Here is a 14,806-nt window from a genome sequence, read left to right on the forward strand (position 1 = left end):
GTGTGAATAAATACACTGTATCCATTTGTGTCATTCAAACACTTTTTTAACGCGCGTTGAAATAGCGCTCATGTGAATGAGGCCTTATAGGCCTGTCCAGACGAGAACAATTTTTTTACCAATCTGAATAAATTGTCCGATCAAATCAGGTGGTGTGGAGTTGCGGACGCAAACGCCAACGTGGCCAATTTCACCATTTTTTTAATTAATGGTGATATTTAAGCGCTCTAAATAAAAAAATGCCCCCAAACATGAATACTAGCGTCACAAATTGGTATTCTTGCGTCCGCACCCCATTTTATCGGTCTCTCTGTGGTCGCTCCCTCATGACTGAGGATCGTGGTCATCAATGGACGTGGATGATTTTATCGGTAATATCGGTCATAATCGGCGGTTGAATTCGGCGAGCCAAATTGGCGTTTGTGTCCGCACGGCCTGATTTGATCGGACAATTAAATCAGATTGGCGAAAAATTGTCCCCGTCTGGACACGCCTTAAAATTGACAGCGTCACATAGTCATGTCAATGTCATTGCAGGCTGACGCAACTAGGAACAAAAAAAGGTTTTGTATGGACTTTAGTAACCTAGCCATAGCCAAAAAAAAACAAAATAAAACGTCAGTGCTATTCATCTGTCATGTCAACTGTCAGCCGTATTGCTTTGTTGCTTGTCATGGCGGTTCGTAGGTTTTACTTACGTATTTCTTGCAATTTCTTTTTTAAAAGCCTTTGTTATTTTCCAAAACAGTCAAATGTGATACGAACATACAATGAGTCAATAGATTTTATTTAAATGCCACCGAAAACTAAGTTGTTTCAGTGCGAAATACGTGGCAATTGATACGCTCGCGAAAATCGCAAAAAAGGAAGTTTATGGCGAAATTACCATTAGATGAAGACCGGTAAGTATTGCTTTAGATACTTTTAGCCTTATTTTGGTGTAGCAGGCTATAAACACATCGAAAATTAGATATTTCATATCCACTTTCAGTGTGAACTAGGGATGTACTACATGGGATGGGATATCGACTGCAGCCTATTTTTTTATCAATGTAAATAGTAAATAAAATAAAATGAGTGAATTTCCTGGTAACTTGCATACAATACAACATGACTATAATTATTTCTCCGAATATTTTTAGTGGAAAATTATCTATCATCTGTGCATTAATGGAATGGACCTTCGAGCAACACCGGCTTCCGACACATCGGAAGGGAGGGGCCCAAGCGATATCTCACCGTACAAATCTTTCTGCCATTTTTCGCGGGGGGAAAGGTGCACACAGTCGCACTTCTCACACACTTACATACAAAATCCAATCTGTAATGACGACACAAATACATAGAAAATGACACACGTCAAAGACAAATCTTGCAAACCTCGATCTCTTTTTGTGTACGGACGAGTGACAAGTGTCACAACACGCACACTAACACATTTTCGTTGAAGTATGTTATTGTATTCTGAGAGATGAGAAGTCGGATTTGTCGCTCGACCGATCCGCAATTTGTACTGAGCGAGCAAAATCGATAAATCCAACAATTACATGAGACTAAAATATAATAATTGTGTTTGAATGTAATTAAACGTATGATATGTAAAAAAAAATATTACATGTGAAATGTAACACTTTCTTTTTGTAAATTTGATGTCCCCGACCTCTTTTTATAACAAAAAACGGAGCAAACAGGCATTTTTGTGCAGCAGTGTTCACGCGCGCGTCTGGACTCGGTCTAGTGAAAAATCCAAGTGCAACTAGTTTTATTACCCGCGCTAGATTAGATTGACGCGCTAATCTTGTACCTCGGCAGAGGGGAAATAGTGCGAATGCCGCCTCCCTTCCGTGTTGCTCGAAGGAATGGACATTATATTAAAGCCTGACAACAGTTTATTTGACCCTCGCCATTTTGCGGATTTTCAATGGTACTGTCGTCAAGCTCACCATACTTGTTAACCTATCGAATGAGATGATGCCTTTACTGATACTGGTTAGCAATGTGTAATCATACTACATACATATATGAGGCCTGGACGTTAGTGAGATGACGATTCACTCATTGCTGGTGTCCTACTTTATTACCTGCATATAAAATAAGTTTCACCTGATTATCCACCTTGTTTCTTGAACCTCATAGTCGCCACCAAACCTCCCCTTATAGCGACCCCATTCCTCACACTAAGTTTACCATAAGTTCATATTAGCCATCAACAATTCCCTCGGATCACTGTTCACTCTGAATACTGATATACGTTAGTCACAATTTACTTGAGGCACATCATTAATCTAATAACACGATAAGAAAGCCGTTGAATTGATCCCCAAAGCAAAATTCTCCCTCCGTAGATCTGTTCGCACATAACCTCCCTTTCTTACTATCGTTCGGCGTCTACCCTCTTGTCTTTTCCTAAAAAATCACAATAACCTAGAAGCGGTTATTTAACTTAAACATGACTGCGAGCGCCATCTACTCCATGACGCTGGCAACTATTAGCCAGTTCGCATGTTCGCGACACTCCCGCCCCGCAGGAAAAAGCTACTCTTTTAATTGAAATTAGATGTCCATAGGCAAACATGTAAATAAATCAACAATTAGATGATAAGAACACTAATGTGAATAATAATGTATTTGAGCTGTTCATCCTCTGAATGCCTCTCTCGGCTTTGGCGCTGTGAATCGGCATGACCTGAGATTTCGTACCATTTCTGATGATGTTGTAGAAATGTGCTGAGGCACACCGTTTCTGAGACTGATCTGATTGTTCATCTGTATTTGTGCTGAGCTGATAAAGAACAGGATCCTGAGACTGGTCTGAGCATTCATCAATGTTTGTGCTGAGCTGATTAATAATTTGATCCTGAGATTGGTCTGAGCATTCATCAAGGTTTGTGCTGAGTTGATTAATAATATGATCTTGGGACTGATCTGAGCATTCATTGATATCTGTGCTTAACTAACTGATCTCTGATTTGAGAATGAAAGCAGTATCCTGAGATTGGTGTGAGCGACTGAGCGTTTATCGGTGTCTGAGCTGAGCTGAGTAGGATCACGGCTACGATTTGTCATCTCTGGTCCGTTACTTATCTCTCTATCTAACCTATATCTATGTCCTATGTCTATGTGTATTTCCCACAATCTCGCGAGTTCGGTTCCAAATTGCTCCGAGCAGTCCTTAATTACAACGTGGCAACACCGATTTGATATCGAACATCGGTGTTGTTAGACAGTGAGAACTCAATTCTCGCTATATTTTATCTATGACTACTGTGACGATTACACAATAAACAGTACGACGCAACTACCCGCTAGCTTCACTCCGTGGAGAAGTGTCATAGCGTACGGGTGGCTGGCGGAGTGCACGAGTGATAACAGTTGTTTCATTTGATCACCCAGTACACAACGGAGCCTGGACGTCACAGATGGCGACGAGGGTAAAATATTACAAAAAAAATACGGAAAGGGAAGGTAACGGTGGCGGAAAAAAAAAACAAATCTAAGGTATGGAAATCCTAACCTAATAGCTACCGTATTTGTCCATTTCCTCCCGAGCTGCCGATTGTATTCAGGTAATACAAAATTTTGGGCGAGGTGATATTCTGTGTAACGAGTGACGTACGGTTGTACATAATACGAAAATATTAAAACTGCAATGATTTTGTTAGGCGGTACTTACGTAAGTAGGTTATGAAATTCCAAACTCACGTAAGAGGAGTATTAAAGGAACTAATGCAGAATTTAAATATTACTGTAAAAACGTAGATCTAGCACCTATACCTAATTTTATAGTTTTGTTTACAATCAATGTTAATAAAAACAATTATGTATATGCGCAGTTGAATTTGTCGACTGTTTACATAAGAACAGTGGTTAACTTTACAACTATTATTGAGTAAATAATTGATGGTACGCAGCTCGGGAGGAATGTTTACTAAGCAAAGAAGAAATATACGCGTGCTTATTACACTAACTCTTTGACAATGGCTACTGTGCGTGAGCCTGGTTACCAAATGTAAATCCAAAAGTGTAATCAATGCAAGATAGATCAATAATTGGGGTCACTACAAAAAATAATGTACTCAGGTTACATTATTTCTATGATGTGGCACCGACGTATTAGCCATGAATTTTTCCATGAAATGACAGAAACGAATATGCTGATGGTTTGCGTGTTACAAATACAGATGGTACATGGTTTATTTTCTGACTCAAAATCGTATATTAGAATTCATATGATATAAAGGGTAAATAATCAAACTACCTTCGCGGAAATCATGATTATTATGAGTTGTGTATCTACCGTTCATACTTAAAATATACCGACCTACTTAGTCGTGTAATTAAATACTAAGATATTTTTAAATGAGGGAACGTATAGAGAAACCTGCATATTAAGTCGGTATAGTTGTATACATTTTATGGACCTTATGTCCTAAAAGAAATATTGTTCGGTTAAAATAACCAGTTATAATCAATTGAAATGCTATTTATAGCACGATATGGGTATGAATCGATGTTAACTTGGTGTCGACTTAACATGTATTTATATATACATAGGTATGTGCTGTTTATGATAATAAACAATGCTAGCAGGCAACGGACCAGTTAAATAATCAAGGACCGTTACGATGTCAAGTGAGTCAAGAACTATAGATAGCGTACTTAGATTGATAAATGCCGAGGGCTTTGTTATTGTTTTACTGTAGGAGTAGACACGTAAACTCAGCATCAAATGAATTGAGTAGTAAGTCGGAGTCAGACTAACAAGAAAAATAAATTGCAAGAAGTAAACTGTACTTACATCACATCTATGCTGCAGTTGGTATAAGTAATAATTAGTAGGTTGAAACGTTCAACTGGTACTAGCAAAACAAATAATTAGTAGGTTGAAACTTTCAACTGGTACTAGCTAAACAAATAATTAGTAGGTTGAAACTTTCAACCGGTACTAGCAAAACAAATAATTAGTAGGTTGAAACTTTCAACCGGTACTAGCAAAACAAATAATTAGTAGGTTGAAATGTTCAACTGGTACTAGCAAAACAAATAATTAGTAGGTTGAAACATTCAACTGGTACTAGAAAAACAAATAGTTAGTAGGTTGAAACTTTCAACCGGTACTAGCAAAACAAATAATTAGTAGGTTGAAACTTTCAACCGGTACTAGCAAAACAAATAATTAGTAGGTTGAAACGTTCAACTGGTACTAGCAAAACAAATAATTAGTAGGTTGAAACGTTCAACTGGTACTAGCAAAACAAATAATTAGTAGGTTGAAACGTTCAACTGGTACTAGCAAAACAAATAATTAGTAGGTTGAAACTTTCAACTGGTACTAGCTAAACAAATAATTAGTAGGTTGAAACTTTCAACCGGTACTAGCAAAACAAATAATTAGTAGGTTGAAATGTTCAACTGGTACTAGCAAAACAAATAATTAGTAGGTTGAAACATTCAACTGGTACTAGAAAAACAAATAGTTAGTAGGTTGAAACTTTCAACCGGTACTAGCAAAACAAATAATTAGTAGGTTGAATCTTTCAACCGGTACTAGCAAAACAAATAATTAGTAGGTTGAAACGTTCAACTGGTACTAGCAAAACAAATAATTAGTAGGTTGAAACGTTCAACTGGTACTAGCAAAACAAATAATTAGTAGGTTGAAACTTTCAACTGGTACTAGCTAAACAAATAATTAGTAGGTTGAAACTTTCAACCGGTACTAGCAAAACAAATAATTAGTAGGTTGAAACTTTCAACCGGTACTAGCAAAACAAATAATTAGTAGGTTGAAATGTTCAACTGGTACTAGCAAAACAAATCATTAGTAGGTTGATTATTCAACTGTTGCTAGCAAAACAAATAATTAGTAGGTTGGGACTTTCAACTGGTACTAGCAAAACAAATAATTAGTAGGTTGGAACTTTCAACTGGTACTAGCAAAATAAATAAGTAGTAGGTTGAATGTTCAACTAGTACTAGCAAAACAAAAGAAATGATAAGCGAAATCATAACACTTACCTACGATACAAACAGAGAATAATTAGTAAGTTGAATGTTCAACTGGTACTAACAAACCAAAAGAGTCAAATGTACCTAGTAACTAGTCTAGTAGACGCGATAGTGGTGGTTGGTACTAACGATAGGACCTTTTGTTATAGGTCGTCCAAATTAGTACAACATAGTACTTAAAACTAAACTGACGCGATATAGTGTTGGTTGGTACTAACGATAGTATCTTGTTGTAGGTCATCCAAAATGTCCTAGATACCACCATTAGACGGATTCTTTAGCCCACCAAAACTTAATAGGGAGGCAAAATAGTCATAAACTGACATTATGTTAGTATAGAGTGACCTCCTATTATGTAATGTATTTATTGAATTCGACATAATATAATAAGCAGTTTAGTGCCTCTGCCTACTGTTCCAGTTAACTTAAGGCGTAGGTATAGATGGATGGCCTCGGGAATAGGCATATCTACTAATGTAGATTCAGAGTAGATTTCAATTATACAAAAAAAAAATACGCCAGTTGGAAAACATTTCCTGTCAAGTATTACAATTTAACCTTCTTCTAACCTATACCCGTATCATAAATTTACTGCATTTTGCAGATGTTCGTATGGGTAAGAACTTAATGTATCAGCTTAAATAAAAAACGAACAAAGTATATATAAAAATATATTATACGCCGACTTAGACGGTATTCCGGTTAAAGATTGTTCTAGCAATCCTGTTGGAACAGTTAGAAGACAGGTTAAATTATAGTTTAAGAGAAACAAGCAGGGTACCAGGATAAGAGTAATAATGCATACTGCGTAAGTAGCCGTGGCAATTGTGGAACACAGAGCCATGCCTAAACTTCCCAAATAAAACCTATAAATAGATGAGGATATATAATTCTTCAAAATCGTATATGATCCAGATTTCATATAATAAATCCCAATTCCAATCTATTTTAGAGCCGGAATACATGATCCTATAGAATAATAATCAGGGCAAAGCTCAATTACAAACCCAAGTACAACAGGTACGTAAATAGACGCTGGGCCTACATCATGTCATGTAGTACCTAAAGTCAATGCTGTAAAAACTGAAGTGGCGATGCGGGGAGCCTTACACGGTGAGGAAGCACTGCTTACTTAACTAAACTACGAAACTATACCCAAGGCAACCATGACTAAGGTACTAACAAAAAAAAAAAAAACTCTAGTGACCAGCAGTTAACCTAATGTCTTGTAAATAGACATACGACTTTTGTCGGTTAACAGTGTAGATACTGTAGATGACGAAGTCCCTTTTTAACTACCTAGGTAGTAGATACACCTACTCAGATGAAGATGAGTGATGTGTGTGATGTGATGACTAATTATAATTAAGTGTAATTAAAAAGGCACTTTACCGGAAAATATATTTCCTTATTTCAGTCACATGCATAAACTTACAATAATTAAGGATGTCAAAACTCTTAGGTATGCGGTTGAGACAATACATACATTAGAAATTATACATAGTCTCAGAACCGATACATTAAATCAAAACAGAAACAAATAACTAAATACTGTGTGTAGGTACCTACACATTATAAAATAAAAACAATAAGTATTCGAATTAACCGTGATTTTGATCGCTCTCAATGACAGTTTGCCTGATGTTTAATTTGTTGAGGCTAACTAATTAAGTAAAACTAGTAGATCAAAGTTGTAGCTTGAACCACTTCATTGATCTACCCAAGAGTACACATTTATTGTACTAATTGAGCACTAAGACTGAAAAGACCAAAAACCTAGGTCTTATCATTTAGAAACGTTAAACGTAACGATAAAATGGTACCTAAACATTCGAACTGTACTCTGGTGTACTCAGTATTTCATGGGATCATGGTTAGAATAATGGAATTCCATTAGTTCGTTGGAAGATGTTTATTGAAGTTAAATGACATACTTACCAATGGCAGGATATAGGAAGCAGACATACAAGGTGTATACCTATGTTTCAGGTTTATAAAATATGTTGCAAGTAATTGAAATAAACCGAAGAAGAAGTGTATAAGTACAAATAATAATATTTATGTGACAGTCTGACAGTAATTATTGTGGAAATAATAATACAATACTTACTGGTCACAATTCAATTGAAAAATCAGCTTTCAATTAGTAAGGTGTTACGTTATTTTCATAACATAAATTGTAATTATGATTCTTCGCATAAGTAAGTTGCTAGAATAATTTTACATTCGATATTATATTTGCTGTGTTACTTTTTGAGCAATAAAATGAATAAAATAAATATTTGGAATAATTGATGTCAAGATTATATCAAGTATTATAATTAAAGAACGATAATTACATATGTATGCAATGCAATTAATAATAATAATGGTCAAATAGGCAGGTAAATCTTAGTAGGTACCTAACAAATTAATAATATATAAATCTATTTGTATAGATTATTGTTTGCTTAACCTATTCACAAGTAAAACTAATCATACTTGACGTGGTACCTCTACAACGAATGTAACATTCCTAGTTTATTTGACCTTGGATTATCTACAAGTATTTTAAATTGCATTATATATATTAACATCATACAAGACAAGTAAAACTGAGTCAATCAGTTATTGCCAATAAGTAACTAATGTCCATGACGCTTGGCAAGCTTACAATGTTATTGTACCTAAATCATGAAATAGGTATTAATTAGGCAAATATTATATTGTATACTAATGAAAATACCTGGAAATGTGTAAGCATCAAAAGGAAAATGTAGTAATTAAGGCGTTTAAAGTAAATATTTGAGTTATAAGCAATTGAATAAAAAACTCAAAACTGCAAATAGGAGAAGGAGAGGGACTGACACCTAAAAAGAAATTGTAAAAGTAAAATAATAGTTTTACAGATTTAAAGGCTTGCTAGTGTTGGAAAATATTTATTATTTAACTGTTGTAAAATGAATACATCCACACCTCGCCGAGTTTCTTACGCCGGTTCTTCTCGGGTCTGAGGTTAACCTTTCCGAACCGGTGGTAGTATACCTAGATTGGAAAAATAAATTAACCTAGCGAGTATAAGATAATACGATAAACTGAACTATTGTTGCATGATAAATATATAAAGTAAAATAAATAAATCATTATAAAAAGGGAGAGATGTGACGATTACACAATAAACAGTACGACGCAACTACCCGCTAGCTTCACTCCGTGGAGAAGTGTCATAGCGTACGGGTGGCTGGCGGAGTGCACGAGTGATAACAGTTGTTTCATTTGATCACCCAGTACACAACGGAGCCTGGACGTCACAACTACCATCTGTGATGTTCTGATGTTTTATGCTGCTTTGCTCTTATGATATCGTTAATAACTTGTTTCACTACTTCAAGGGTCAGAACTTCTACTACAGCAGACGTATACATGATGACCAGCATAATTTGCGTAATTAAACAACTGTAACTTTATTAAACACCGCGGCGACCGCGCGATCGAACCATAGTTATTACACAGACAAAAGCGACCGTCTTATCCGAACGTGACGTGTATATGTAACCTAAGTTCCCACTTCTCTTCACTTATTACTACTGGCAGTAATCTACTATGTGAAGTATTTTAATATACTTGCTTATTCATTAAACCTACTGCTGACATATCCATCTCTTCGTGTATCTACTTCATGTCCGGCAGCCCTCCCCAGCCAAGGAAGAATTACGCTATTCTCATTTAATCACAAATCAACATGTAAAAGAAAGAACCTATCTACAACTCAAGAGAACCACATTCTTTTTTATATTTTCTTAAGCTAAGCTAAGGATATTTAACAGACTTGTCAAATCAGGCACTTATTTCGAGTCAAGTCACCTTTTCTTGTAGTTCATTCTGATTTATTATATATATTTGTGCCAAAAATTACTGCAGTTTTTATTTTTCTAATCATTTTCTGATGCTGGTGTGAAATAATCTAGTTTAAAAAGGTTGGGACAGTCGTGTCAGCCTCTCTATTAGGTCTGAACCATCAATGCATTTAACCTGAGCTACACTCAAATAATATAAACTAAGCACTTTATTTTCATCTTGGTTAGTTACAAAACCTGTCAACAACTCTTTTTTACTGCGTTACATTTACATTACCGTGTACCTAAATATAATTATATCAGTCATGCTAAGGATCGTAGAAACAGCATAGCACACTATACCTACCGAGGTACCGATTCATTACGACTTCACATGACTATTCTTTAATTAATGTAACCGATCAGATCTTCAAGTGTAATAATCGCCCGCTTCCCGTACTACGGTATTTTCACTGCTGTGTCTATCAAATTGACCCACTAAGTTTCCTTTATTCACGAATTTTCACTTCACAGCTTTGATAACCATGAGAGACATTGAAGGGTACTCACTCAGTACTCTCAGTAGCAAATACTCAATGTGTGGCAATTAATAGAGAATACAGTGGGCACGGCGTCTGTATACTCTTTGTGTACCTACTAATTTTATGATACTGACTGATACTGACAACATATATGTACCTAATTAACAGTATAAGTGCCTTGGCTTGAGCTGTAAACTTATACATAGTGTTTGAATAAAGAATAAAGAATAAAGAATAAAGACTTTTGATTTCCTTAACTGGAGTAAAATGTCAGGGTTATGAGCGAAATGGGGATAACACGCCGAGTTATCTTTTTAAAGTTGATCAAGGAGTGCAACTGTTTACTAACATCGGTGAATACATAATGAGTATTGGAAGGCTGTTAGGGTGGTGTCTGAGTTGGTATGAGACTGCGTCCATAAAAGCCGATTCCCACCGGCTTGCCTGTTTTTGGACGTTTGAGCAGAGTTGTAAAGGAAATATGTAAGCCAAATTAGCCCTGGCTTGCCTATGGATATGTTTGACGCGCCGCCACTGGTTGATAGCCAACTTATCAATAACCTCAGAATTGCAAATGACATGACTATAATTAGATTAAGTGTCTGTGGAAAATAACTTGCGGTTCTGTTTCTAAAATTGAGCATGTCAGATATGAGTCCATAACTCCATACTCAGGATTCAGACCAGATTCATACCCCAGGATCAAAAGAAATAAGACGAAGTTGATGCATGTCGATCTACCTGGTAAAATGAAGAGTACCAATGCATTGCACGATCTAGAGGCAAGTTGTTGGTTTACTTGGGATCTTAAATAAGCGACGATGGCGTTTTCGACCAAAGGGTGGTCAGAAGAGATCAGATAGCCAAAGCTGCGGTGAAACGACTTTCCAGGATATGCATATGGGAGAACATACAACCAGTATCACACTAATGCCGACGCCCTGTTTTCTCGATCTTCCTGTACATGTCCAAACCTAGACCATTAAAACTGAAACCCATCATAGGACAGATGCATTTGAGAGGTGGTGCTGGCGAAGAATGCTTGAACGCAGTAGGTGAAATTGCATCAAGTCTCGACGAACTCAACATCAAACCGAGGTTATCCACTATTTGTACTCATCGCGCACGTACTTTCTTCTGCTATCGAGGCAGAAGAGGATCCTATAGTCTGGAGAAGCTCATAATCACTGGCCACATGGCAAGGAAGCGTAGGGATAGGGATGGACGTATGGCCACACGGTGGGCGAACAGAAAAAATATTAAAGACAAAGCCACATTACAGGCTAGCATATCTAGGTACTGCAGATGGTGAGCACTGGTGAAGAACCACACAGGACAGGTGTCCAACTGTCCACTGTGACCCAAGAGGATAGGGACACGAATAAAACTGATAACTCTGTCTTGTGACTATTGCTCCTGTAGTAGTCGTACATAAAACAAATACCATGTCCTTAACACTACGATATTTCACAGCAATATTAAAATTAATGAAGAAAGATACATATGGAACTTCATTATATGACATCTGATTCTAATTGTGATTCTGATTCTTGTGTAGCTCCAGCCTCCAGCCTGCATTTTATATCTCAATATTCTGATTAAATCTGATAATCAAGCTAACAGTTGAGGCCACGATCATATACCAATAATTATTTGGCTCATGATTGATCTCTTCCTTTTACTATAACATAAAAAGTTTAATTTCATTTCATTTCATTTCATTTCATTTATTCATGCTAAATAACATAAGTATACAAAATATACACGTCATATTATTAAACCAGGATGGGGCATAGCAGAAAACTTATTATCTAGAACTTAAAAACTATATTATCCTAATTAGAATAAATAATAAATAACAATAAATACAAATCTTACGCGCACTAAACATCTTTGTCCCTGAAATACTCCTCTATATGATAGAAACATTTGTCTACTAAGTTCTTTCTTAATTGTTTAAAAAATACTGTATTGTTCTTTTCTCCTTTTAAGGTGTCACTCAATTTATTATAAATTTTAATTGTCATGGCGTGTGGACTTGTGCTGTGTAATTTCATTGTAGATCCTGACACTGTAACTAGATTATTTTTGAACCTAGATTCGTAACGGCGGGTAATACTTAATTGAAGTTACGTATCACCCTTTCCTTCCTTCTTCACAGGTTTAAATCAACACATTTTATGTTAAAAATAATGTTCACTCGCATCACAATGTCTGTTGTGATAGACGACAGACAACTCTACGTGCCAAAGGTATGCTTTTACCGAGTTTTCAATAACAGGCATTATAACTACATAATATTACAAACACCTAATGTTGGTACACACTGTATTATCAATACTATTTAATTAACATCTAAGCAAAATCTGTGTTGACAGACGAGATAAAATATTTAGCCGATACGCTGTTGAGCCTGGAATAAATACTATATGATATAAAAGGCTAATTTCTAGCCTAGTGTTAAAAATTAAAAAAATATTAATTATTATTAATGTTTCGTCTAGACCATCTAGTATTATTACAGTTTACCACACAACATCTATCGTGGCCCATTTTTATTGTAAATATGATTTTTAAGACAAAAAGAAACGTGAACAAAATAACTGAAAAGTATGTGAATTGACAGAAACACTGCTTGCTAACTTGTCATATTGTCATTTAGCCACATCAAGCGCTGAGTTTGTTTCGGCTCCCCCCACCACTTGCCTTGCACGCAGCGAATACCTACTATTCCTTTTCGTTACCTAGACATAGGTAATATACTCTGTAACAAATGCTCTTGTGTCTTTGTCATTATGCCTTTATTTAATTTCAGAACTACTTGCACAGAGTGGTATAATGACTACTATCAGTCGCGTGCACAGAGATTTGGGACTGGGTAGGCAAAATTATATCAGAAAACCGGGAAAGTGCGAGTCGGACTCGCGCACGAAGGGTTCCGTACCATAATACAAAAAAAGGCAAAAAAAAAACGGTCACCCATCCAAGTACCCCGCCCTACGTTGCTTAACTTCGGTCAAAAATCACGTTTGTTGTATGGGAGCTCCACTTAAATCTTTATTTTATTCTGTTTTTAGTGTTTGTTGTTATAGCGGCAACAGAAATACATCTGTGAAAATTTCAACTGTCTAGCTATCACGGTTCGTGAGATACAGCCTGATGACAGACGGACGGACGGAAGGACAGCAGAGTCTTAGTAATAGAGTCCCGTTTTACCCTTTGGATACGGATCCTTAAAAAATGAGAGCTACTAACTCACCAAAAAAATTGCGTGATGGTTTTCATTTTGTTGTCAAGTCTTTTCAATTACTTCTTTTTTTGGCTAAACGAAAGCTTCGAAAACGCATCATTTTTAATAGTTTGCACACACACACACCCACCACAACTTTCACAGTTAAATTATCCATTTTTTCACTAATCGCACTTTATAATTTCCGGCAACTGTTAACTGTTATCTCATAAACTCACCAAAACAAACAAACAATGGCGACCGAATAAAAAATGAAAATAAACTTAACCAAATACTGTAAACGAATAAAAAAATAGTCTCGTATTTGCACTAAATTACCATAGCAAATGCTACTTTTTAAAATAGTCACATAAACATCGGAACTATTCGGAAACTTTCGGGCGTCATTCGTTTACGTTTGGTACGAAAGACACTGCCTATTGCGTCTAAATGTGTGCGTTACTTGTATAATTGTGTGCTCGTACTTATAGGAAGGCCCACTACACTGTAACCGCGTAACGACGAAGGCACACATAGAAAGATTTAGACGGAAATGTTTTCTGTCTTTGCCGTGCAAGGCACTAGTGGCGCTAGTGCCGCGTGGTGTAAACTTCGTCGCGTAGAATTATTATAGATGATGACTTGATGACAAAGCTTAACCGGTAGATGGAGCGCTTATTAATTTTTAGAATGTTTTAAGTTATATCGATTACTGATAGTACGATCAAGTATAAATTAAATTAAGTAGTTTAAGAGGATAGACATCGGAATTATAGTAGGGTAGGCAGTGCCTTTTTGCCTTTATGAAGTGCACGCCACTGACTACTATCATAGTTAAAAATACGTTAACACATTTATTTAAATAACCGAATACTTGAGAATTTCTCTTATTCAGAAACCTATCCACCATGGTCTTACTACCGTCTCTATAATTATAATGAATATGTAGGTTCGTATACTTTAGTATTTAGTATCTCGATTGGGTAGGCGATATAAATTAATATGTGTTGCTTGATTCCAATTCATTTAACAAAATCAAATTAGTTATGCATGGCTAATGGCTATTCTTTAAATTATCTACCACTCCCTTATCCATTTCTGTTCGAGTAAAAGTAAAGTATGTACTATGTACTTAGAAGTATCTAAATCAGTTAGCAGATAATATAGAAACCACTAGCCCATTCAATCAGTATGACTTTCACTGGGAGTCT

This window comes from Cydia splendana, chromosome 24 (genome assembly GCF_910591565.1).
Source record: "Cydia splendana chromosome 24, ilCydSple1.2, whole genome shotgun sequence".
In the NCBI taxonomy this organism is placed as follows: domain Eukaryota; kingdom Metazoa; phylum Arthropoda; class Insecta; order Lepidoptera; family Tortricidae; genus Cydia; species Cydia splendana.